Raw genomic sequence first — 27,679 nt, forward strand, 5'->3', positions numbered from 1 at the left:
TCTAATCTCCCTATCTGGGTCTGGCTTTCCACTGAAGTGAACAATTTCCTATTGCTCTCTTGGCTACTGTCTCCCTTTAGAGAAGAAAACATTGATGGTAGGGCAGACATCTTGTATGCGTCTAGTATTTTAGGGAACTTTGCATTTGCTTTGCCTCATGGTCATCTTCTACAAAATGAGCCGGTGGGTTCTTCAAGTCCTAACCTTGAAGATGGGGGAAGTTGGTGCCTGGACTGCTGCAACCTGAATGCCTGACTTGAAGCCTATTTCTAGCACTGTTGTGACCTTGTCCAGCGCCTTATCTTTAAAAGCTTCAGTTTTCTCATCTGTGGTATGCATGCGTGCATGCTCAGTCATGTACAACTCTTTGTGACCCCACAGACTGTAGCCCACCAGGCTCCACTATCCACGGGATTTTCCTGGCAAGAACACTGGAGTGGGTTGCCATGTCCTTCTCCAGGGAATCTTTCCGACACAGGGATCAAAACCAGCAGGTGGATTCTTTTCCACTTAGCCACCTGGGAACCCCCATCTGTGGTGCACCCCACGGACCATAGCCCACCAGGCTCCTCTGTCCATGGGATTCTCCAGGCAAGAATACTGGAGTGAGTTGCCATTTCCTCATCCAGGGGATCTTCCTGATCCAGGGATCGAACCCACATCCCTTTGTCTCCTGCATTGCAGGGGAGTTCTTTACCACTACTGCCACCTGGGAAGCCCTCCCATCTGTGCTAGGAACCTAATAATAATTCCGTGTTCAGAGTGTTGTTATGAAAATTAAGTTACACACACACATTACTAGAAAAGTATCTGGCACATAGTAAATGCTCAGTAGCTGTTGTTATTTTAAACTCCCTGGTTACAAAGGCTAATTATAATTTCTCATCTGAACTACCCGGTCTAGGAGCAATGTCCACAGCATATATAACTATAGTAAACTTGGGAAAAGTCTGAGGTCAAACATTTTTTACTCTGTCACTCATACTTTCCTCGGAGAAGGCAATGGCACCCCACCCCAGTACTCTTGCCTGGAGAATCTCATGGACGGAGGAGCCTGGTGGGCTGCAGTCCAGGGGATCGCTGAGAGTTGGACATGACTGGGTGACTTCACTTTCACTTTTCACTTTCATGCTTTGGAGAAGGAAATGGCAACCCACTCCAGTGCTCTTGCCTGGAGAATCCCAGGGATGGGGAAGCCTGGTGAACTGCCATCTTTGGGGTCGCACAGAGTCGGACATGACTTAGCAGCAGCGGCAGCATACTTTCCTGGTGATGTAGGTTGGGATAGAGAATGGATTGTTGCAAAGTTAATTTGAGGATTAGCACACAAATGAAACTGCTACTCTCCATTTGGGTACAAACAGGCCATTGCTAAGACATTCTGTAACACTGGTGTGAACTGTGATTGTGTGTTTGTGTGCATACTGGTGGGTCCAATTGTAAGGAAATGAAGACAGTGATCTGCTTTTGAAAGTCACACTATTACCTTTCTGTTTGAATACATTCATCAACATTCCCATCTCAACACTTTATTTGGGGGGAATAAGTTCAAGTGTAGGGTTAACTTGTTTGGCCTCCTTACTGATAAAGAAAGCATGATTAATTTTTGTGTTTACAAGGAGAGAAGTGCAGAAAGCTTTTCCTTACCTTTGTCATCCCTGTGACATCTACTGACCTACACCTAGCAATTCTCTGGAACGAAAATATGTAGAAGAGAATAGCAATGAGCAGACAGACATGAGGGAAAAGGTACAGGAAGACAGATTGGGTGGGAAGTGCATTTTACAAAATAGGAAGTGGAGTGTTTTATTTACTTTATTTTTACAACAACAACAAAAAAAGGCACTACTTAGAGGAACTATAATTTGAGATTGGTCCAGGAGCCAAGTAAGACAGAATCATCAGAAGATCTTCAGGTCTTGTCTCCTTTTAACAAAACTTCTTATTTTGTCTTTACCAGGAAAAGATGCTACTCATTATTGAATGTGTAGTGTATGCTGGGTATAATTCTAAACAGATCACCTGCATTGTGATATAACTTTTTTCTTACAATAATTCTAAGAATCCTTTGCTATGGGCATTCAGTTCCTGTTTTACAGATAAGGCTTAGAAAATCCACAGAATTTTCACAGAGCTGATAAATTGAAGATTCAAAGTTCGTACACATTTCTACCTGGCTCTGAAGCTTGTAATCTTAACTCTTGAGGATCATGTCCATGGAATGGGTGATGGTGAATTTTATGTGTCAGCTTGACAAGGCTGCAGTACCCAGATATTTGGTCAAACATTTTTGTAGCTCTTTCTGTGAAGATGTTTCTGTATTTTGAGATGAGATGAACATTCGATTCAGTAGATACTGACTAAAGCAGATTGCCTTCCATAAAGTAAGTGGGCCTCATCCAATCAGTTCAAGGCCTTAATAGACAGGCTCTGACTTGAACTGCAACTTGGCTTTCCCCTGGCTCTCCAGCTTGCTGGCCCACCTGCAGAGTTCAGTTTTGCAGCTTCCATAATCATGTGAGCCAATTCCTTAAAATGCAACTTCTCAGTTTGTACACATCCTATTGGTTCTGTTTCTCTGGAGAACCCTGACTAACGTAGGATGCTTCCACTCTTTGTTTGGGTGAGCTGGCTGAGAGATGAGCCAGAGTATGTTTGCCTGGCATGTCTTTGTAGGTCAGGGGACCCAGGTGGACAGGAAGAGGCTCCGTGAGCTTTCTCAAGGTGTTGGCACAGTGGCTAAGAGTAAATGAATCTTATTTTCTCCAGTGCATGACAATACTTCTTATTCCCTGGTTTACTGGCATAAAATGGGCTCTGCTATTTATTTAGTATTTAGTAAATCCATTCCAGTTTATCTTGGGAATATATTCAGAAATTAGTCTGCAGCTAGTACATATGTAAAATAAATACAAACACCTATATGATCTCTCTCTCTCTCTCTCTCTCTGTGCTGCTAAGTCACTTCAGTCGAGTGCGACTCTGTGCAACCCCGTAGACGGCAGCCCACCAGGCTCCCCCGTCCCTGGGATTCTCCAGGCAAGAACACTGGAGTGGGTTGCCATTTCCTTCTCCAAAGCATGAAAGTGAAAAGTGAAAGGGAAGTCGCTCAGTCGTGTCCGACCTTTAGTGACCCCATGGACTGCAGCCTTCCAGGCTCTTCCATCCATAGGATTTTCCAGGCAAGAGTACTGGAGTGGGGCGCCATTGCCTTCTCCGTCTCTCTCTCTCTCTCTCTCTCTCTCTATATATATATACACACACACACATATACATGCTAAGTACCATGATAGGTCTTCTATATCCAAAAATATGTTATTTTTTTTCCTTTCAAAAACAACTCTAAGAAACAAATTTGGTGATCTTTTTCAGATGAGGATACTAAGACTCAATGGTAATTAATAACTGGCATTGGGTAAGTGGAGGAGCTGGTTTTTAACTCAGATTTGTTCTGATTTCTAAACATATCTTTTAAACAAATATAATAAACACCTCTTTTATACATTATGTGCCTCTGAAAGTAAGTACAACAATCTAAAGTATGAAAACTGAATAGATACTAGTTTATTTTCAGAGCTTCAAGTAAATATGATATTCCTAAATAAGTCCCTGCTATTAGAATAATCTTTGGTGACTTACTTTTCTTAAACAGTTGACCTGATTTAGTACAATAGCTATCTAATGCTATTTTAGCATAATGATCTTATGTCTATTCAATCATACTGGATTTATAAAGTTTGCAGTTCATAATGTTATTATTTTTATTTATTAACTTTCAGAGGGATGTGAAAAAACAAACTCAGCTATACAAAAATCAATGTTTCCAAACCTAAAATGTTTGATGAGTGAAAAAGTATCCCTCCATTGGAAAATCAAAAATGGTTTTTCATTTATCAGTTGATCTACCTACTTCCAAAAGGGATGTTACTATACAGTAAAGTATGATGATTTTTTGTGTGTGTGAGATTAATTTATGAAAGTGAGGGATTATCTGGTTTGCATAATATCCATTTTATTTGTTCTGTTCCCATCACAAATGATCTCTGAAGCTCTGGAATTTAGTTTAGTCAGTCTATGGTTCATTACAAAAGTCCACTGACAAAAGTTAAAACTAGTGAAGGAACAGAAGCAAAATGTAGAACATTTTGTAAGGACTCCTTGATACCGTCCAAATCATGAGAGTATATTTTTATAAGCTGTGTTTCATGTGCCATTTTGTGAGAAAACCAATGCTAGCCTCAGAAGCATCTACCAACATAAATGAGACCACCAGGTTTGAAAATGTATGGCTTAACATAGTATCGGAGAAGGTGATGGCACCCCACTCCAGTGTTCTTGCCTGGAGAATCCCAGGGACGGGGGAGCCTGGTGGGCTGCCATCTGTGGGGTCATGCAGAGTCAGACAAGACTGAAGTGACTTAGCAGCAGCAGCAGCAGCAACAACACCACAGTATAGTCACTAATATTTAGCTCCAACTCTGGAAGGCAATATTATCTCTCTATCCTATGAAATTAGTATGGCTGACCAAACTAAGTCCGAAAAAATCAGATGAGGCTTAAAAAAGTCAGACTGCGGTGGGCAGATAACTTTAGTACAAGTCTAAAATAGAATCAAGAACACTGGAGCTGTTCTACTTCTGAACATGGAGATGTTTTGCCAAGACATGTTTCATCATCACTATAATGAGTGCATTAGAAACTGGGGAAAGTGCTGGAAGGTCCCCCAGTGAGGTGGCTGACAAGGTGGGTTCTTCTCTGTGACACTTACCCCAGGTAACCAGGGTACTATCAAATTTAGCTCATAAGTGATTCAAAGAAGTATGAACAGAGGAAATACTCCCAAACCAGAGAAAACAGTATAAGTTTTAGTACAGTCTTGGTTTGTTTCCAATAAGTCTTGACTTCTTTTTTCATCCTCCTCTCCCCTCCAGAGCTAAAAAAGTTCAATTCAAAATAAAGAGCTCACTATGAGCACCTACATTGATCCAATTATCTGCCAACTGCTTGAGCCTGGTTAATTCAGTGGCTAAGATTCAAAAACATGGAGTTGAGTTAAACATAATGGCAACTTTATATTCACAACATTTTGTAAGCTCAGAGAAACAACTGGGTCAAAATGTTTTAATTCATTTAAAGTTTAAGTGGATTTTAATATTACAGATGTTCTTTGTAATTCTCGGCAAGTTTATTTGAATGGTACAAAGTAACTAGAGGAGAGTTTTTGGAAGAAGAATGTGCTTAAGTGATACCAAATGATTAAGCCTGTTGAGTTACCAATTGGCTTGTGGCACAGGTTTTGGAGCTTTATGGGGGAAATAAGCCTGGCCCACATTTGGTGGATTTCTGCAGAACTTACCCACATCTTCTTTCTGCTAAAAAATAAGACGACTATTGGAAAAAATGAAAAAAGACATATCCTCTTCCCTACATCATTCAAAGAATAAAATGAATGTGATTGTAAGGCAACAGGATGTGGGTGTCTGACTCACAATGCAAGCAGGCCGAATGATGCGATGCTGACATCAGCAGCTGCGGGGACGTTTTCTTGGGTTTCACACCAGCAGCAGCTGAGCCCGCAATATGAGTCGCACCGCATATCGCATCCTGCACGTCTCTGTGGCTTCGCGTTGCTCTCAGGGCCCTGCTGTCCACAGTGTCTTAGGGCAAAGCTGACATTGCCCAACACCCCTCCCTCTCTCCCTCTGTGACCTGCCTCTTCTGCTACGCCTTTTCACAGCTGTCCTGCTCCAGCCTGCCCAGAAGAGCAGCAGATGGTGGGGAGACCGGAACTCACCAGCCATCTATTATACCTGAGAGATAAGAGCAGGCTTTTTTCCCTTCCTTGTTCCAACCTGTTTCATAATGATGGAAAGATGTTGCTCCCTAAAGCACAGATGAGGCTGGAAGATGAACTATGTGCTCACTTCCATCCTGCGGAACCCCATCTCGCGCTCCGTGAGACCCCCTCAGTGCAGATTCAGTTCTTTAGGTGACACAGGTCATGTTCTGCCTCTTACAATTACTGTTTGTGTGCAAACCTTATGCCTCCTCCTTGAAACAGGGAACATGACCCCCTAGTTTTTTTATTGTCCATGGCAGCTATAAGAGGCCCTCAAAATAAATATTTGTTAAACTAAAAAAACTTCAGAAGCATTTGAATGGGAAATAATAGGTGCATTAACCCAACAACAATGTACGGAATGGCTTCTATGGTCTAAGCACTGTCCTAGTTCTAAGTGTCATGAATGTGAATAATGTAAGTTCTTGGTCTCGGTTAAATCACATATGAGAGAGAGAGAGAGAGAAACAGAGAGAGATAGGGAAGAGAGGGAAGGAGGGAAGAGAGGGAAGGAGGGAGGAGACACAGAAAGAGAGAGAGAGTTCACAAGAGGTGGTGGAGTACAGAACAGAAAGGAATGAAGTCCGTGCGGGGCAATCAGTCAAGGCTTCCAGGAAAGGACTAGTTGATCTGGGTGCTGAAGGGTGGGTGATGTTCAACAAGAAGAAAGAGGCAAAGTGCGCATTCCTTGCAAAATCACAGTCAATAAGAAACTGAGGAAAAGTTCAGAGTGACTGAAGCATTGAGAAGAGTAGGGAAGGAAGGAAGGAAGAGGAGGGAATATTTATTTCCTATTGCTGCATCGCAAATAACTGCCAACTTGGTGACTTAAAACAACACATGTTTATTGTCTCAAGGTTCCTGTGGGTTAAACTGAGTTCTCTGCTCAGGGTCTTACCAGGCTGAAATTGCAAAGTTACCTGGGTCTAAGATCTCTTCTGAGGCTGTTTCCAGTTTGGAGCTATTGTGAATAAAAGCTGCTATGTACATTCTTAAATATGTCCATCTTGATGTGTACATATACTTTTCTTGGATAAACATACAGAAGTGAGATTGCTGAGTCAACGGGCAAGTGCATATTTAAATTTGCTAGAAACTGCCAAACTTCTTCCAAAGTGCTCAGAGCATTTTATACTCTCTTCAACGATTTATGAGTTACAGTTGCACTACATCCTTTCCAACACTTGGTGTTGCCAGTCTTAATTTCAGCCACTCGGATGAGTGTGTACCAGCATCTCACTCTGGGTTTCATTTGTATTTCCTGGATGACTAATGACGTTGGGTAATAATATTTAGATGTGGAATAACATTGCTTAAGTGAATAGGCTGAACTGACCCTGGTTCAAATCCTTGCTCTACTCTTCCCTGGCAAGATTCTTATTTTATTTTTTAAATTGAAATATAGTTGTTTTACAATGTTGTGTTAGTTTCTGGTGTACAGCAAAGAGATTCAGTTATATACACACACACATATTTCATATTCTTTTCCATTATAGAGTACTAACAATACTGAATATAGTTCCCTGTACTGTACAGTTAGACACCTTGTTGTTTATCTGTTTTACATATAGTACCTTGTACTTGGTAATCTCAAACTTCTAATTTTATCCATCCCTACCCCACTCACCTTTGGTAACCATAAGTTTCTTTTCTATGTCTGTGAGTCTGTTTCTGTTTTGTAAATAAAATTCATTTGTATTATATCTCAGATTCCACATATAAGTGATATAATATGATATTTGTCCTTGTCTGACTTACCTCACTTAGTATGATAATCTCGAGGTCCACCCATATTACAAATGGCATTATTTCATTATTTTATATGGCTGAGTAGTATTCCATTGTATCATATTTTCTTTATCCAGTCTTATGTCAATGGATGTTTAAGTTGTACCCATGTCTTGGCTGTTGTAAATAGTGCTGCTATGAACACTGGGGTGCATGCATCTTTTCAAATTAGAGTTTTCTCTGGATAAATGTGCCTGGCAAGATTCTTGACTTCTTTGCAAAAGAAATAAAATTATAGTATCTTCTTCATGGAGTTGTTGGATAGATTAAGTGAGATAATACCCATAGCTGCTGCTGCTGCTGCTGCTAAGTTGCTTCAGTCGTGTCCGACTCTGTGCGACCCCATAGACGACAGCCCACCAGGCTCCCCCATCCCTGGGATTCTCCAGGCAAGAACACTGGAGTGGGTTGCCATTTCCTTCTCCAATGCGTGAAAGTGAAAAGTGAAAGGGAAGTCGCTCAGTCGTGTCCGACTCTTAGCAACCCCATGGACTGCAGCCTACCAGGCTCCTCCATACATGGGATTTTCCAGGCAAGAGGACTGGAGTGGGGTGCCATTGCCTTCTCCGAATACCCATAGAGTTCTTAGCAAATTACATGGCCCAATAAAGAGAAGTTTTACTATTTATAAAGACTATTTAATGAACTAGGCTCATTGACACACAACTAGTCAAGTAGGTGATTCACCGTTATTTTTAAGTGAAGGGGGAATTAAGGGAGGGAATTGCTTGTACACATGAAGGCTGAAATTACAAATACTCCTTTCTCATCTCAACAGATGGCATAACCCAGCTCCTCCCCATAGCAGAACATCCTGGACTGGTCCGACTTTATCACCTGTCTCAGCCCACTTCTCTGTGATGAACAGATGTAGATTCCAGGGCTACAGCTCCCTTTATATATTTACCCTAATGTTGTTCCTCAGAAACACACTGCCGGGGCCATCCATTGCTCTCCTTTCTCTTCCCCATCTCTACTTCCCTCTTTTCATTATTTTCAACATGCACAAAGTAAAAAACTTTTAAAACTGAGGGAAAGGAAAGCAAACATGATTCTTGGTAGTATCTATTTTGGAGGTGGGAGTGAGGGAGGTATAACCTTTTGGGGGCAGGGTGGGGGGAAAGGAAGAAAGATGAGCTCTTTCTTCTCAAATGTCTACTTGGTTAAATTCACTGGCATTTCCATAAGGGTAACATATATCTCCCTGCCTCCACTCCCCATCAGGATGTGGGATGTATCAGACCACCCAGGATCTTGGAAGAGGGAATGAATAATTTTAAAAATCTCCCTGATGATTTTGATGTCCTTCTGTTCCCACCTCTGATGTCTTACTGAGACCCACTTGTAACTAGAAGAGAGGAGGTGAAGGACAGAGCCAGGAACTGTCCAAAAATGTGAAAAGAGGATTGAAAGCAAGTGGCCAGTGAAATGGGAGCAAAGCCAGGCATAGGAGGCTCCTGTGCATTTAAAGGGAGTAGGAGTATCAACATTATGAAATGCTTCACAGAAGTGAAACAGGATGAGGAATAGATCACTAGAGTTGGAAGTTGAGATCATAGGCGATGCTTCTCAAAGGTCCCTTTGTGTATATTGTTGGGGGCAAGTGGAAGGGATGAAAGCTACATTTTATTGGATTAAAGAGTAAGAGGAAGGTAAGTAAATTCCTATTTCTCCTTCAAGAAATGATTGAAAAAATGGGAGGTGAGAAGAGAAAAAAAAAAGACTCCAAAAAAAAAAAAAAAAAGCTGACATAATTGTGGGCAAGTTATTCCTCTGGGACTCAGTTTCTTTCCCTATAAAATGGGGATAATAACAGTACATCTCACACGCTAGTAAAGTAATGCTCAAAATTCTCCAAGCCAGGCTTCAGCAATACGTGAACCGTGAACTTCCAGACGTTCAAGCTGGTTTTAGAAAAGGCAGAGGAACCAGAGATCAAATTGCCAACATCTGCTGGATCATCAAAAAAGCAAGAGAGTTCCAGAAAAACATCTATTTCTGCTTTATTGACTATGCCAAAGCCTTAGACTATATGGATCACAATAAACTGTGGAAAATTCTGAAAAAGATGGGAATACCAGACCACCTGACCTGCTTCTTAAGAAATTTGTATGCAGGTCAGGAAGCAACAGTTAGAACTGGACATGGAACAACAGACTGGTTCCAAATAGGAAAAGGAGTACATCAAGGCTGTATATTGTCACCTTGCTTATTTAACTTCTCTGCAGAGTACATCATGAGAAACGCTGGGCTGGAAGAAGCACAAGCTGGAATCAAGATTGCCGGGAGAAATATCAATAACCTCAGATATGCAGATGACACCACCCTTATGGCAGAAAGTGAAGAGGAACTCAAAAGCCTCTTGATGAAAGTGAAAGAAGAGAGTGAAAAAGTTGGCTTAAAACTCAACATTCAGAAAACTAAGATCATGGCATCTGGTCCCATCACTTCATGGGAAATAGATGGGGAAACAGTGGAAACAGTGTCAGACTTTATTTTGGGGGGCTCCAAAATCACTGCAGATGGTGACTGCAGCCATGAAATTAAAAGACGCTTACTCCTTGGAAGAAAAGTTATGACCAACCTAGATAGCATATTCAAAAGCAGAGACATTACTTTGCCAACAAAGGTCCATCTAGTCAAGGCTATGGTTTTCCCAGTGGTCATGTATGGATGTGAGAGTCGGACTGTGAAGAAAGCTGATCACCGAAGAATTGATGCTTTTGAACTGTGGTGTTGGAGAAGACTCTTGAGAGTCCCTTGGACTGCAAGGAGATCCAACCAGTCCATTCTGAAGGAGATCAGCCCTGGGATTTCTTTGGAAGGAATGATGCTGAAGCTGAAACTCCAGTACTTTGGCCACCTCATGTGAAGAGTTGACTCATTGGAAAAGACTGTGATGCTAGGAGGGATTGGGGGCAGGAGGAGAAGGGGACAAGAGAGGATGAGATGGCTGGATGGCATCACTGACTCGATGGACGTGAGTTTGAGTGAACTCAAGGAGATGGTGATGGACAGGGAGGCCTGGCGTGCTGGGATTCATGGGGTCGCAAAGAGTCGGACACGACTGAGCGACTGAACTGAACTGATCACGTGGGATTCTGTGAGAATTAAATGAAAACATAGCATATGCGTACAACAGTTTTGGGAACATGGAAATACTCAAAAAATGTCAACTAACTCATTGTATTATTGAAAAGAAATAGAGCAACTCTTTTGTTCTTATCCCAAAGTCTTGGGGTGATCAAATCTGCCCTTTTCCAAGGTCATTGCCTGCTGTTCCATTTAGGTGCCTCCACCAGATGTCTTCATTCCTTGGTGGCTCCGACGGTAAAGCATCTGCCTACAATGCGGGAGACCTGTGTTCAATCCCTGGGTCAGGCAGATCTCCTGGAGAAGAAAATGGCAACCCACTCCAATATTCTTGCCTGGAAAATCCCATGGACGGAGGAGCCTGGTGGGCTACAGTCCATGGGGTCGCAAAGAGTCGGACACGACTGAGTGACTTCACTTTCACTTTCACCAGGTGTCAGACACACTATACCCCTAATTCAATTTCCAATTGCTTCTCAGCTCAGCAGAGCCACAGGAAAATTCTTTAATCTTTGAAAGGACTTTTTTTTTCTCCCGTCAAGTAGGTACAAGACTAGGATAACAAAAAACACAACCAGTGGGGAAGTTACAAGAAATCAGAAAAGAAATGGTATTAGTTCTCATTGACCTTCATTTCAAAATAAATTGAAACCAGCTCTCAGCATTTCAAGTTTTTCCCTTTTCTCTCCTCTTCATCCCTTGTCTCCCTGACTCTCTCCTTCCTTGTTTTACAAGGTTTCCCAATAACTCTACTTTATTACCTTTTTTTTTTTTTTTTTAAATCTAGGGGCTTAGCTGCTTCTTTGGCACTTCCCGCCCTTTAAAAACACCACATCCATAGTATGGTTTACCCTATATTTGATGTGGGGGACTGGGGGAGTGAGAGAAGAACAATAAACACAGGTGTTATAATGGAAGAGGGCTTCCCTGGTGGCTCAGCAGTAAAGAAGCCGCCTACCAGTGTAGAAGATGCAAGAGACGTGGGTTCGATCCCTGGTCTGGGAGGATCCCCTGGAGGGGGAAATGGCAACCCACTCCAATATTCTTGCCTGGAGAAGCCCATGGACGGAGGAGCCTAGCAGGCTACAGTCCATGGGGTCAGAAAGAGTCAGACACGACTGAAGTAACTCAGCACACACACAAATAATGCAAGCAGGCAGTGTGGTGTCCTGAAAGGAGCACTGGCTTTCATAACAGGAGAGCTGAACCCCCAGGTACACTACTTGCTAGATGAGGACAGGACTTTGCTTGTGCTTTCATTTCTTAATTATTAAACGTTATTAAAATGAGACCCGTAAAATGACGTATCTTGTGGGGTTTAGTGAGACATACATGAAATCACATGAAAGAGCCCCTGGGAGGGTGAGACCTGTATGTACTTACCAGCCACTTTCCTCCCCAGGACTAAAGAAGTGTAATTTATACATTAGAGAATAACTGGGCTGCATCAACCCCAAAGTGGCTCCTGCCTCATGAAGAAAAGAAAAAAAAAAAGCACTAGCATTTTTTTCTGGCAGGAGTCATTGAAGGGGAATAAATCTATTTCAAATAATGGTGAATAGAACCTTTGAGACTGCTACAACATCCTGTTGTAAAGTGTGCATTTATATAAATGAAAGTTGAGTTTACCAATGCTGAAACGTAAATGAAACACAAAGCAAGCACGTACTCACCCAGGAATGGAAGGCCAGGGGCGGGTGTTAAATCTTAAACGGCAGTCCCCTTGGGTTCATATACTGTGACTTCTGTATGCTATATAGTTGAAGTGGGAATTTTTCTGTATTTCTTAGAGGACCATAACATGGGCTAGTTAACTGCTTTTATTTTGTTTCACCTTGAGTGTACAAAAGCCGTAATGTGTATAGTAAGCAGTGCTTTTGCTGTGCCAATATTGTTGTATCAACACCCTTGCTCTGACACCTGCTGCTGACTTGCCTCAGAGGTGGGACATTCCACCCCCATTTGAAAACAGGAGGGGGATGAGGTTTCACAACAGAGCCAGCTGCTCCAGCTGGTCCTCTTACCACGACATGAGTCTACCTGAAGAATTGCTTGCTTACTGTGTCTTTCAACTGATGGGGTTTCTAAAATGGGAAGTGACAGGACTGGACAAGAAGACTGACTTCAGACTCCCTGCCCAGGCCTCTGTAGCCACTAATTCTGAAAAAAGTCATGGTCACATCCATTGTGGACAAACACCCATGCCAGCCTTCATCAGGAAAGTTTTTTTTCCAAAGGCATACTTGCCCCTAGCTGGTCATGTCTTTCTACTTGAGGGCATAGCTATAGGATTTATTAACTAAAACCAATTAATTAATACTGATTTTGGTCAGTGGCTATGTTGGCTTGTTTTTATACTTGCATGGACTTTTAAGACATAGGAAAAGTGGATAAATGTTCTTGCTGCTGTATTCTGTGATGTGGAAACAAGAAATGTCACTTTTTTTATCAAAGCAAAAATCAGATTGTAGAGCATTCTGTCCACAGTAAACCCAGAATCCTTACAAGCTAGAGGAATGTTCCAATGAGAAATTGATTATGCTTGGGCCTAGGTGACCAAAGGCAGATAGTTCCTATTTTGTTGTTCAGTCGCTAAGCTGTGTCGGACTCTCTGTGACCCCATGGACTGCAGCAGGTCAGGCTTCCCTGTCCCCCGCTATCTCCCGGAGTTTGGGCAAGTTCATGTTCATTGAGTCTCTGATGCCATTCAACCATCTCATCCTGTCACCCCCTCCCTCCTCTTTCCCTCAATCCTTCCCAGCATCAAGGTCTTTTCTAATGAGTTGGCTCCTCACATCAGGTGGCCCAAGTACGAGCTTCAGCTTTAGCATCAGTCTTTCCAATGAATATAATCCATTGTTCCTATGGAGATGAATTACAGTCCTACAGTTCCTATAGAGATGAATTTTCACCATGAAGGAATCTTGAGCTCAGGATGACAGCTCTGAGTAATTCCACCGGTTATGTGAAATGAGTGTGTACATATTCTGTTGATCAGGCAACTTCTAATCCATGTGAGAATTCACATTTAAAAATTAAAAGATTTTAGGTGTCAACTTGATTGGGTTAAAGGATGCTGAGCTATCTGGCACGATATTATTTCTTTTTTTTTTTAAATTTTATTTTATTTTTAAATTTACCAAGGCCTGATTTATGGCCCAGGATGTGATCTATCCTGGAGAAGGTTCCATGTGCGCTTGAGAAAAAGGTGAAATTCACTGTTTTGGGATGAAATGTCCTATAGATATCAATTAGATCTAACTGGTCTATTGTATCATTTAAAGTTTGTGTTTCCTTGTTAATTTTCTGTTTAGTTGATCTATCCATAGATGTGAGTGTGATATTAAAGTCTCCTACTATTATTGTGTTATTGTTAATTTCTCCTTTCATACTTGTTAGTATTTGTCTTACATATTGCGGTGCTCCCGTGTTGGGTGCATATATATTTATAATTGTTATATCTTCTTCTTGAATTGATCCTTTGATCATTATGTAGTGACCTTCTTTGTCTCTTTTCACAGCCTTTGTTTTAAAGTCTATTTTATCTGATATAAGTATTGCTACTCCTGCTTTCTTTTGGTCCCTATTTGCATGGAAAATCTTTTTCCAGCCCTTCACTTTCAGTCTGTATGTGTCCCCTGTTTTGAGGTGGGTCTCTTGTAGACAACATATGTAGGGGTCTTGTTTTTGTATCCATTCAGCCAGTCTTTGTCTTTTGGTTGGGGCATTCAACCCATTTACGTTTAAGGTAATTACTGATTTTTAAACTTTACAATATTGTATTGGTTTTGCCAAATATGGAAATGAATCCGCCACAAGTTCTAAGTCATCGTTTAGCACTGCAGTTGTGGGGGATTTCTCTTCATTTTCATCTGCAAACATTGGCCTCTAGACTCTGCAGTTTGTGAAACATCAGCTTATTTGCTTTCCTTGATATTGATCTGACCACTGTTCACAAAATTCTCCTGTCAGTACAGTTAAAGAATATCTTGATATTTAAAAAAAATAAAACATTTTTCTAGGTGCTTCTGGAGGGTGTTTCTGGAATATATTAGCATATGAATCAGTAGACTGAGTAGAGAAGATCACCCTCACCACTGTGGTTAGGCATTATCCAAACCACTGAGGGCCTGAATAGAACAAAAAGGCAGAGAAAGGGAAAAAGTGCTCTCTACTGACCTGGGACATCCATCGTCTAATGCTCTTGGATATTAGTACTCCTGGTTCTCCGGTCGTGGGACCCAGACAGGGGTTTCACCTTGGCTCCAGTTATTAGGCCTTTGGGTTTGGATGGGAATGACACGACTGGCTTTCCTGGACCTCCAGCTTGCAGAAAACAAATTGCGGGACTTTTCAGCCTTCATTATCGTGTGAACCAAATCTCTACACACCTATATATTTTTATATATACTGATATATTCCACTGGTGCTGTTTCTTTGAAAAACCTAATATACCCTGCAAGTGAAAGCTTTGCTCCCTCTGCACTGAGGCATCAAGGGTTGTCCTGCAAACATTCCCTGGTACTTGAATGGTGATCATCTTCCCAGGTCAGTCATTTCAGTTCAGTTGCTCAGTCATGTCTGACTCTTTGTGACTCCATGAACTGCAGCACGCCAGGCTTCCCTGTCCATCACCAACTCCCAGAACTTGCTCAAACTCATGTTCATTGAGTTGGTGATACCATCCAATCATTGCATCCTCTGTTGTCCTCTCCTCCTCCTGCCTTCAATCTTTCCCAGCATCAGGGTCAGGGTCTTTTCCAATAAGTCACTTCTCCACATCAGGTGGCCAGAGTATTAGAGTTTCAGCTTCAACATCAGTCCTTTCAATCAATATTCAGGACTGATTTTCTTTAGGATTGATTGGTTTGATCTTGCAGTCCAAGGGACTCTCAAGAGTCTTCTCCAACACCACAGTTCAATAGCATCAATTCTTCAGCATTCAGCTTTCTTTACGGTCCAACTCTCACATCCATACATGACTACTGGAAAAACCATAGCTTTGACTAGACAGACCTTTCTTGGCAAAGTAATGTCTCTGCTTTTTAATATGCTATCTAGGTTGGTCATAGCTTTTCTTCCAAGGAGCAAGCATCTTTTAATTTCATGGCTGCAGTCACCATCTGCAGTGATTTAGGAGCCCCCCAAAATAAAGTCTCTCACTGTTTCCATTGTTTCCCTATCTATTTGCCAAGAAGTGATGGGACCAGATGCCATGATCTTCATTTTTTGAATGTTGAGTTATAAACCAGTTTTTTTACTCTCCTCTTTCACTTTCATCAAGAGGCTCTTTAGTTCCTCTTTCAGTTCAGTACAGTTCAGTCGCTCAGTCGTGTCCGACTCTTTGCAACCCCATGAATCGCAGCATGCCAGGCCTCCCTGTCCATCACCAACCCCTGGAGTTCACTCAAACTCATGTCCATCGAGTCGGTGATGCCAGTCAGCCATCTCTTCCTCTGTTGTCCCCTTTTCTCCTGCCCCCAATCCCTCCCAGCATCAGAGTCTTTTCCAATGAGTCAACTCTTCGCATGAGGTGGCCAAAGTACTGGAGTTTCAGCTTTAGCATCATTCCTTCCAAAGAACACCCAAGGCTGATCTCCTTTAGAATGGCCTGATTGGATCTGCTTGCCCTCTTTACTTTCTGCCATAAGGGTGGTGTCATCTGCATATCTGACGTTATTGATATTTCTCCTGACAATCTTGATTCCAGCTTGTGATTTATGCAGCCCAGTATTTTGTATGATGTACTCTGCATGTAAGTTACATAAGCAGGGTGACAATATACAGCCTTGACGTACTCTTTTCCCAATTTGGAACCAGTCTGTTGTTCCATGTCCTGTCCTAACTGTTGCTTCTTGACCTGCATACAGATTTCTCAGGAGGCAGGTAAGGTGGTCATCTCTTTAAGAATTTTCCACAGTTTGTTGTGATCCACATAGTCAAAGGCTTTGGTGTAATCAATAAAGCAGTAGGCTGCAGTCCATGGGGTCGCACAGAGTCGGACACGACTGAGCGACTTCACTTTCACTTTTTACTTTCATGCTTTGGAGAAAGCGATGGCAACCCACTCCAGTGTTCTTGACTGGAGAATCCCAGGGACGGGGAAGCCTGGTGGGCTGCTGTCTATGGGGTTGCACAGAGTCAGACATGAATGAAGCAACTTAGCAGCAGCAGTAGCAGATGTTTTTCTGGAATTCTTTTTTTTTTCTGTGATCCAACGGATGTTGGCAATTTGATCTCTGGTTCCTCTGCCTTTTCTAAATCCAGATTGGACAGCTGGAAGTTCATGGTTCATGTACTGTTGGAGCCTGGCTTGGAGAATTTTGAGCATTACTTTGCTAGCATGTTAGATGAGTGCAAGTGTGCAGTAGTCTGAGCATTCTTTGGCATTGCGTTTCTTTGGGATTGGAATGAAAACTGACCATTTCCAATCCTGTGGCCACTGCTGAGTTTTCCAAATTTGCTGGCATATTGAGTGCAGCACTTTCACAGCATCATCTTTTAGGATTTGAAATAGCTCAACTGGAATTCCATCACCTCGACTAGCTTTGTTCATAGTGATGCTTCCTAAGGCCCACTTGACTTCACATTCCAGCATGTCTGGCTCTAGGTCAGTGATCATACCATCATGGTTATCTGGGTCATGAAGATCTTTTCTGTATAGTTCTGTGTATTCTTGCCACCTCTTCTTAATCTTTCCTGCTTCTGTTAGGTCCATACCATTTTTGTCCTTTATTGTGTCCATCTTTGCATGAAATGTTCCCTTAGTATCTCTAATTTTCTTGAAGAAAAAGAACTTGCCTGCTAATACAGGAAACATAAGAGACTTGGGTTTGATCCCTAGGTCAGGAAGGTCCCTTGGAGTAGGAAATGGCAACCAATTTCAGTATGCTTGCCTGGAGAATCCCATGGGCAGAGGAGCCTGGGGGGCTATAGTCAAGTAGGCCTTGGGAAACATTACTACAAACAAAGCTAGTAGAAGTGATGGAATTCCAGTTGAGCAATTTCAAATCCTAAAAGATGATGCTGTAAAAGTGGTGCACTCAATATGCCAGCAAATCTGGAAAACAAAGCTAGTAGAGGTGATGGAATTCCAGTTGAGCTATTTCAAATCCTAAAAGATGATGCTGTAAAAGTGCTGCACTCAATATGCCAGCAAATCTGGAAAACTCGGCAGTGGCCACAGGACTGGAAAGGGTCAGTTTTCATTCCAATGCCAAAGAAGGGGAATGCCAAAGAATGTTCAAACTACTGCTCAGTTGCACTCATCTCACATGCTAACAAAGTAATGCTCAAGATTCTCCATGCAAGGCTCCAACATTATGTGAACCCTGAAATTCCAGCTGTCCAATCTGGATTTAGAAAAGGCAGGGGAACCAGAGATCAAATTGCCAACATCTGTTGGATCATAGAAAAAGAAGAGAATTCCAGAAAAACATCTACTTCTGCTTTATTGACTACACCAAAGCCCTTGATTGTGTAGATCACAACAAACTGTGGCAAATTCTTAAAGAGATGACCACCTTACCTGCCTCCTGAGAAATCTGTATACAGGTCAAGAAGCAACAGTTAGGACAGGACATGGAACAACAGACTGGTTCCAAATTGGGAAAAGAGTACGTCAAGGCTGTATATTGTCATCCTACTTATGTAACTTACATGCAGAGTACATCATACAAAATACTGGGCTGCATAAATCACAAGCTGGAATCAAGATTGTCAGGAGAAATATCAATAACGTCAGATATGCAGATGACACCACCCTTATGGCAGAAAGTAAAGAGGAACTAAAGAGCCTCTTGATGAAAGTGAAGGAGGAGAGTAAAAAAACTGGCTTATAACTCAACATTCAAAAAATGAAGATCATGGCATCTGGTCCCATCATTTCTTGGCAGATAGATAGGGAAACAATGGAAACAGTGAGAGACTTTATTTTCTTGGGCTCCAAAATCACTGCAGATGGTGACTGCAGCCATGAAATTAAAAGACACTTGCTCCTTGGAAGAAAAGCTATGACCAACCTAGATAGCATATTAAAAAGCAGAGACATTACTTTGCCAAGAAAGGTCTGTCTAGTCAAAGCTATGGTTTTTCCAGTAGTCATGTATGGATGTGAGAGTTGGACCGTAAAGAAAGCTGAATGCTGAAGAATTGATGCTATTGAACTGTGGTATTGGAGAAGACTTTTGAGAGTCCCTTGGACTGCAAGTAGATCAAACCAATCAATCCTAAAGGAAATCAGTCCTGAATATTGATTGAAAGGACTGATGTTGAAGCTGAAACTCCAATACTCTGGCCACCTGATGTGGAGAACTGACTTATTGGAAAAGACCCTGATGCTGGGAAAAATTGAAGGCAGGAGGAGAAGGAGACAACAGAGGATGAGATGATTGGATGGCATCACCAACTCAATGAACATGAGTTTGAGCAAGTTCTGGGAATTGGTGTTGGAAAGGGAAGCCTGGCGTGCTGCAGTCCATGGTGTCGCAAAGAATTGGACACGACTGTGACTGCACTGAACTGAGGGTTAGCTAATTTTATAAATAAATATGTATGAATATGCTTATATATACATATTTATTTATGTGTATTTACATATATATAATGTATATGTGTAAAATACAAACATGTATAATATATCTACCAAATACAAAATACATAAATATATGTATGTACAAAATGAAAGGCTTGTAAATTCCCTGTTAACAAGAGTTAAGTTCTAAAAGAAGTAAATGTTTATAACTCAGAATGTTAGCAGTTATTTTTGAAACCTATTGTTAGTTTGGTAGCAATCTATTATGTTTTAGGGTAAGGTAATCACCCTGAACTAATCACGGAAACTGTTACAGAAACTACCCATTTCAGTGTTTTCCTTTCCATTTATTTCCCTGCTCACCTCTCCCATTTAATCTTTAGCTGATGCCTCTCCCAGCCCCCTGGACTTCCAGTCCAGAACCAGCACTTACAAAGGGATCCTGTTTGGGGGATATTTGGGATTTTGCAAATCCAGTTACAGAGTGAGTGGGAAGCTGGGTCTAGACAAACACCCTTCCTTCTCCGACTCAGTGGCTTCCCCTATAGTGAAAGCTCCAGGGAGAAATGGACAACAGTCTTTCCCAGGAGCTGGGGACAGGGAGCCTAAATCCATACCTTCTCCTGGTGACTCAGAGGCAGTGAACTCCTTGAGTTACACGCATAACTTTTCAGTAAATTTCATGTGTTTTCTATTCTGTTTTAGTATTTGGTCTATCATCCTGAATTTAGAATAGAAAATGTACATTAGGCTGCTTTTCAGTTTCTACAGAAAGGTGAATTCATCCTCTCTTTCAGCTTGAGAGTCAGGACACATCTGTCTTCAGAGGCAAGCATCAGTAGTGGAAAGGACATATGACTTAGTTTAAATTTTCCATCTGGCTCTTCATGGCTGTGTGACCTCAAGGATGATATTTAACCCCACTACCTCTTTTTTTCTCAACCAATAATACCTGCTTGTAAAGGTTATTTTGAATTGCTGAAGAAGTATTAGAAAGTGCTTGGCATGGTATTGGCTTATGCTGCTGCTGCTGCTGCTAAGTCGCTTCAGTTGTGTCCGACTCTGTGCGACCCCATAGATGGCAGCCCACCGTCCCTGGGATTCTCCAGGCAAGAACACCGGAGTGGGTTGCCATTTCCTCCTCCAATGCATGAAAGTGAAAAGTGAAGTCGCTCAATGGAGTCCGACTCTGTGCAACCCCATGGACTGCAGCCTACCAGGCTCCTCCATCCATGGGATTCTCCAGGCAAGAGTACTGGAGTGGGGTGCCATTGCCTTCTCCAGGTACTGGCTTATAGTTAGTCACATTTCTCTCCACATCCTAGTTTCCATTCCTTCCTGACCTTCCTTTTAATTCTGAAAATGTTTGTCAAGGGCAAGAAGTCATTTTCCATAGTCAAGCTTTTGAAGACAGTTCTTAGGCTGGCAGCGATTGTGAAGCATTGTGAAATGTTATGGTTGGTGCCATGATTAATTAATTACCTTATCCTAAGACCTCATGGGATATAGTAAAGGACAGGAAAGCCTGGCTTGTTGTAGTCCATGGGGTCGCAAAGAGTCTGACATGACAGCAACTAAGCAACAACAACTTCTTCCACTGGAGCACTTAGAACACTGCCTTCTAACTGCATGGATACTTCATCTGGTTTCCCCATTAAACTTAACACATCTTGAGAGAAATTCTGTGTCTATAGCAAAGAGCATATTCCAAGAAGATGATAGGCATAGAAGAAATAATTCAAACAAATGGATGACTTAGATGAGGTCAGTTCCTACGCCTTTTGTATTATTGTTACTTCTGATAAAGTAACACTCATGGTGTGGTATTAAATGACAATATGGATTGCTCTTCGTTAGTTAGGACGTATGAAGTTGGCACAGAGGAATCTGGTACATACAGTAAGTTCTTCATTGAGACAGAGAAAAAAGATGAAAACAACATGCTCTGAATTATAATAATTAGAAGAGGGAAGAGGCTAGGGAATTAACTGGAGACCTTCAGAGATTCTTTAGAGAGTTTTTCCTATTTATTTATAGAAATTTCAGGGACATTTCCTTATGGAAGGTTTGATTTTCATTAATACAATTCAAGGCAAAATTAGCTTTATTTTAAACACTGAAACTATACTTTAAATACTGGAACCATATCATTTATAGTGAGGTATGATGTCATCCTTGCTGAGTCCAGCTACAATTCATGATGCTTTTGGATCTTTGACAGACCCATGAAGATGCTTCCTCCCCACTGGCTGTTACATGTAGTCTCAGTCTCATAACACAAGGAGCTAAAATCTTTTCACATTTCATAGTAGGTTACCACTTGGATTCTGATGCAATATATTGTATAAACTACTGAGAGGAATCGGGTATAATTTAACTTTGCAATTAAAATTCAGATACATCTAGGTATCCTTATAAAAACGTGTAGGAGGGAATGGTATCAGATCCTATTTTCAGTTTATCATAACGGTCCTAAAAGTTCATCTCTTTGAGTGGATCAACAGCAAATGCTAAGAGAGAGAAAGGGGAAAGTTGGCATGTTTGACAGAGTTGGAATTATTATCCTGTGATCCTATAAAGGAGGGCTGGAAGCTGACCAAGAGTTGAGAGGCAGAGCAAGGAGACCTGCCTGCAAAGCTGACAGGTTCCTTTGCCTGCATGATACAATTTAAATCCTTTCATTTTATGATTATGATTATTTTTTATTTTTAGCAGGCTTTGTTCAGTGCCCTAAAACCTTATGATAGCTCCTTATTCTTATTCAACAAAAGGCACATTTCTTCACTTGATTCTATTCTTGCCTGCCTCCTGGAGAAATTAACAGAGCAAACAGCACTTTTTTATCAAACAATATGCCAATTTTCAAAAGCACATGCCATCCACCAAACCTTGCTGAATAACAAAGACTCCTGTGAACAGTTTGCTCTGTCATTCTTTTGCATCCACGCTGCACACAATGCTCTGATTGAGGGCAGGACAACTGGACTGCAATGATCACCTGAGAGCGCTATTCAGGGTATGCAAATTCTCTCCAGTATTCTGAGTAAAGCCCATTGGGAGGGTAGTACTGTGACAAAGCATATTTGAAAGAGGATGGTCAACCATGGATATTACCATGCACATATGGCCACACAAGGCTTGACTATATAATGCTTTTTCCTGAAAAATAAGTTGGCAGCCATATAGAATTTGTTGTTAATATTTGGTGCAGGGAGGGGCTGCTGTCCAATCTGGAATGAGTGAGGCGTGAGTCCGGGCACCGTTTTTGGCTTTTTTTCATGGCTATTGTCCTATCTGTAACCGAGGCAGAACTGACATTCAGGAGACGTAGCAGTAGAGACTCCCCAGTAGCAGCCGGGGGAAGCTTGGTCCATTCTTCACTGACTGCACAGCAAACATTATTAAAGGCAGGGGAAGCCATTTGTTCATGAATATACATTTGATACGTATAAATGCTTTGTGCCATGAATATTTATCTCTTTCATGGATTGCAGCTGCTGTGTATTGAAAACTATTAACAGGTTGGAAACCGTCCTTTAGAAACCTATGCCTGCCATTTGTGTGCAAAATCATGTCTGGAAATTTATCTTTTCCCACTCTCTTTTTTGTGGGAAAGATAGAATACCACTGGGACTTAAAGTGAAATTGGTCCCTTAGTAGACAGAGAATTTGGTAAAAATGGAAGCCTGTTTTCGTGAGTGAAAGTGAGTCAGTTGTATCCGACTCTTTGCAACCCCATGGACTATACAGTCCACAGAATTCTCCAGGCCAGAATACTGGAGTGGGTAGCCTTTCCCTTCTCCAGGGGATCTTCCCAACCCAGGGGTCGAACCCAAGTCTTCCGCATTGCAGGCGGATTCTCTACCAGCTGATCCATATATATATATTTTTTTCCAACTTAAATTATTTTTGTAATTTTATAACCAAGGGAGATTTTATTTATCAACTGGCATTTGGGTTTTGATGAATATTCCATTGGTAACAGAGGTGAAATCATCAGATATTAAATAGTATACAACTGTGAGGGTGAGGAGTGTCACTTAATTTTATTACTAAGATGGGATTCTTAGGCCTGTGGAACTTGGGGAATTTAGTGTGGGATGTACAGTTTTTCAGACTCTGATATTTTTTATTCCCTCATGAGCTATATAATCTAGTCACTCTTCTTCTTTTAAAAAAATTTTTTTTAATTGGAGGATAATGGCTTTACAATGTTGTGTTCATTTCTGCCCTACAACAAGGCGAGTCAGATCTAGCCACACCTAACTCTTCTCAAACAACAAACCAAGCTCTCTCATGCCTCAGGGCATTTGTTAATTCCATTCCCATTGTCTGAAACATTTTTCTCTCCTATAATTCTGATCCTTACTGGATCTCCGCTTGGCCCCTTTCTCTTCAAGAATCAGCTGAAGCACTTGTATTTTGTGATACAAATCTTCTATGACCTGAAGTTGTTGTTTATTGCTAAGTCTTGTCTGACTCTTTGTAAACTCATGGATTGTAGCACACCAGGCTTCCCTGTCCTCTGTCTCCTGGAGTTTGCTCAAATTCATGTCCATTCAGTCAGTAATTCTTTCTATTCAGCTCATCCTCTGATGCCCCCTTCTCCTTTTGCCTTCAGTTTTTACTAGCATCAGGGTCTTTTACAATGAGCTGGTTCTTTGCATCAAGTGACCAAAGTATTGGAGCTTCTGCTTCAGCATTAGTCCTTCCAATGAATATTTAGGGTTGATTTTCTTTAGGATAGACTAGTTTGACCTGCTAGAAGTCCAAGTGATTCTCAAGAGTCTTCTCCAGCACCACAATTTGAAAGCATCAATTCTTTGGTTCTCAACCTTCTTTACAGTCCGACTCTCACATCTGTACATGACTACTGGAAAAACTGTAGGTTTGACTACACGGACCTTTTCTGGCAAAGTGATGTCTCTGCTTTTTAATATGTTGTCTAGGTTTATCATAGCCTTCCTTCCAAGGAGTAAGTGTCTTTTAATTTCATGGCTGCAGTCACCATCTGCAGTGATTTTGGAGCCCAAGAAAATAAAATCTATCACTGCTTCTACTTTTTCCCCTTCTATTTGCCATAAAGTGATGGGGCCAGATGCCATAATCTTAGGTTTATGAATGTTGAGTTTCAACAGTTTTTTCATTCTCTTCTTTCACTCTCATCAAGAGGCTCTTTAGTTCCTCACTTTCTGCCATTAGAGTAGTATGTTTGCATATTTGAGATTTTTGACATTTCCCCTGGCAATCTTGATTCCAGCTTGTAATTCATCCAGCCTGCCATTTTGCATGATGTACTCTGTACATAGGATCACCAGGTGGTTCAGTGGCAAAGGATCTGCCTGCCAATGCAGGATATGCAGGAAACAAGGGTTCAATTTTTTGGTCAGGAAGATCCCCTGGAGGAGGAAATGGCAACTGACTCCAGTATTCTTGCCAGGAAACTCCTGCGGACAGAAGAGCCTGGTGGGCTGTAGTCCATAGGGGTCACAAAGAGTCAGGCACGAGTGAGCATGCAAGCACGCAACTCTGCATGTGAGTTTAATAAGCAGGTGACAATATGCAGCTTTGTCATACGACTTCCCAATTTTGAACCAATTGTTCCATGTTCAGTTCTCACTGCTCCTTCTTGACCTGCATACAGGTTTCTCAGGAGACAGGTAAGGTGGTCTGATATTCCCATCTCTTAAAGAATTTTCCACAGTTTGTTGTAATTCACCCAGTCAAAGGCTTTAGTGTAGTCAATGAAGCAGAAGTAGATGTTTTTCTGGAACTCCATTGCTTTCTCCATGATCCATTGAATGTTGGAAATTTGGTATCTGATTCCTCTGCCCCTTTGAAACCCATCTTGTATATCTGGAAGTTCTTAGTTTAGGTACTGCTGAAGCTTAGCTTGAAAGATTTTCAGCATAACCTTCAGCATGTGAAATGAGTACAATTGTACAGTAGTTGGAACGTTCTTTGGCATTGTTCTTCTTTGTGATTGGAATGAAAACTGACCTTTTCCAGTCCTGTGGCCACTGCTGAGTTTTCCAAATTTGCTGGCATATTGAGTGCAATACTTTAACAGCATCATCTTTTAGGATTTGAAATAGTTCACCTAGAATTCTGTCACCTCCAATAACTTTGTTCATAGTAATGCTTCACAAGGCCCACTTGACTTCACACTCCAGGATGTCTGGCTCTAGGTGTGTGACCACACCATCGTGGTTATCTGGGTCATTAAAACTTTTTTGTATTGTTCTATATATTCTCATCACCTCTTCTTAATCTCTTCTGCTTCTGTTAGGTCCATACCATTTCTGTCCTTTATCATGCCTGTTCTTGCATGAAATGTTCCTTTGATATATACAATTTTCTTGAAGAGATCTCTAGTCTTTCCCATTCTATTATTTTCCTCTATTTCTTTACATAGTTCATTTAAGAAGGCCTTCTTGTCTCTCCCGCCTATTCTCTGGAAATCTGCATTCAGCTGGGTACATCTTTCCCTTTCTACTTGGCTTTCACTTTTCTTCTTTCCTCAGCTATGCGTGAAGCCTCCTCAGACAACCACTTTGCCTTCTTGCATGTCTTTTTCTTTGGGATGATTTTGGTCACAGCTTTCTGTGCAATGTTATGAACCTCCATCCATAGTTCTTTAGGCATTCTGTCTACCATATCTAATCTCTTAAATCTCCACTTTAAGACGGGAATACCAGACCACCTTACCTGTCTCCTGAGAAACCTGTATGCAGGTCAAGAAGGAGCAGTTAGAACTGATCACTTATACAGTGGTCACTTCCGCTGTATAATCTTTAAGGATGTGATTTGCATCATACCTGAATGGCCTAGTAGTTTTCCCTACTTTCTTCACATTAAGCCTGAATTTTGAAATAAGGAGCTCATGATATGAGCCACAGTCAGCTCCAGGTCTTGTTTTTACCGACTGTATAGAGCTTATCCACCTTTGGCTGCAAAGAACATAATCAATTTGATTTTGTTACTGGCCATCTGTTGATGTCCATGTATAGAGTTGTCTCTTGTGTCATTGGAAGAGGATATTTGCTATGACCAATGTGTTCTCTTGGCAAAATTCTGTTAGCCTTTGCCCTGCTTCATTTTGTACCTTAAGGCCAAACTTGCCTGTTACTCCAGGTATCTTTTGACTTCCTACTTTGCATTCCAATTCCTTATGATGAAAAAGGTATCATTTTGGTGTTAGTTCTAGAAGGTCTTGTAGGTCTTCATGGAACCATTCAATTTCAGCTTCTTCAGTATCAGTGGTTGAGGCATAGACTTGGATTACTGTGATGTTGAATGGTTTACCTTGGAAATGAACTGAGTTCATTCTGTTGTGTATGAAATTGCAAGCAAGATTGCATTTTGGATTCTTTTGTTGATTATGAGGGTTACTCCATTTCTTCTAAGGAATTCTTGCCTATAGTAGTAGATATAATGGTCATCTAAGTTAAATTCGCTCATTCCTGTCATTTTAGTTCGCTAAGATTTCAGTGTTCACTCTTGCTATCTTCTGCTTGACCATGTCCAATTTACCTTGATTCATGGACCTAACATTCCAGGTTCTTACGAAATAATGATCTTTATAGCATTGGGCTTTACTTTCACCACCAAACACATCCACAACTGTGCATCATTTCTGCTTTGGCCTATCCACTTCATTCTTTCTGGAGCTATTAGTAATTGCCCTTTGTTCTTCCCCAGTAGCATATGGGACACCTTCTGACCTTGCAGGCTCATCTTCCAATGTCATGGCTTTTTGCCTTTTCATACTGTCCATGGGTTTCTCTATGTAAGAGTACTGGGGTGGGTTGTCATTTTCTCCTCCAGGGGACCATATTTTGTTGGAATTATTCACTATGAGTTGTCTATCTTGGGTCGTCCTGAACAGCAACAGCATGGCTTATGGTTTTATTGAGTTATGCAAGCCTCTTTGCCACAACAAGGCTACGATCCATGAAGGGGCTTCTGCAACCTACACTTCATCTTTAGGCTTCATTCTTGTTCCTTGAACAGCCTTTAAACAGACCCTACCTTAAACAAAACAACATGCTACTTAAATGAATAGATAAATGTATCACACATTAAAATGAATAGATAAATGTATCATGCATTAGTGATGAAGCTTTTTTAGTTATCTGGTACACCATCCAGGAATCACTAGATTGTATCTCAGGAATGTAATATGTTCATTCAGTTTTGTTTAAAATGGATTCAGTGTTAACATATTACTTGGGAAAACTCTTTTATTAACCAATGGTTCAGATCGCTACATGTTCTGGTCTTAGTCACTTCCCATTATTCAGGCTAAAATTAAAGCCCTTTCAGAGAACCCATTTATACTAGGTTAACTAATTCTATGCTACTTTTGGGCTCATGAATTAAATTATATTTAGGGTTACATCTTTCCCTAACCATTTGTATTTGGC

The 27,679-nt window shown here is 41.2% G+C and overlaps 1 long non-coding RNA gene across 1 annotated transcript in view; it reads right to left on the reverse strand.

Moving 5' to 3' along the window:
* Positions 1-12,519, reverse strand: part of LOC113893793 — a 56,153-nt gene extending 43,634 nt beyond the window's left edge. Inside the window, exon 1 of the long non-coding RNA XR_003511335.1 lies at positions 12,394-12,519. This is a non-coding gene — a long non-coding RNA (uncharacterized LOC113893793). The remainder of the gene's footprint in view (positions 1-12,393) is intronic.
* Between the last annotated feature and the right edge of the window lie 15,160 nt (positions 12,520-27,679).

This window comes from Bos indicus x Bos taurus, chromosome 5, assembly GCF_003369695.1.
Source record: "Bos indicus x Bos taurus breed Angus x Brahman F1 hybrid chromosome 5, Bos_hybrid_MaternalHap_v2.0, whole genome shotgun sequence".
Lineage (NCBI taxonomy): Eukaryota > Metazoa > Chordata > Mammalia > Artiodactyla > Bovidae > Bos > Bos indicus x Bos taurus.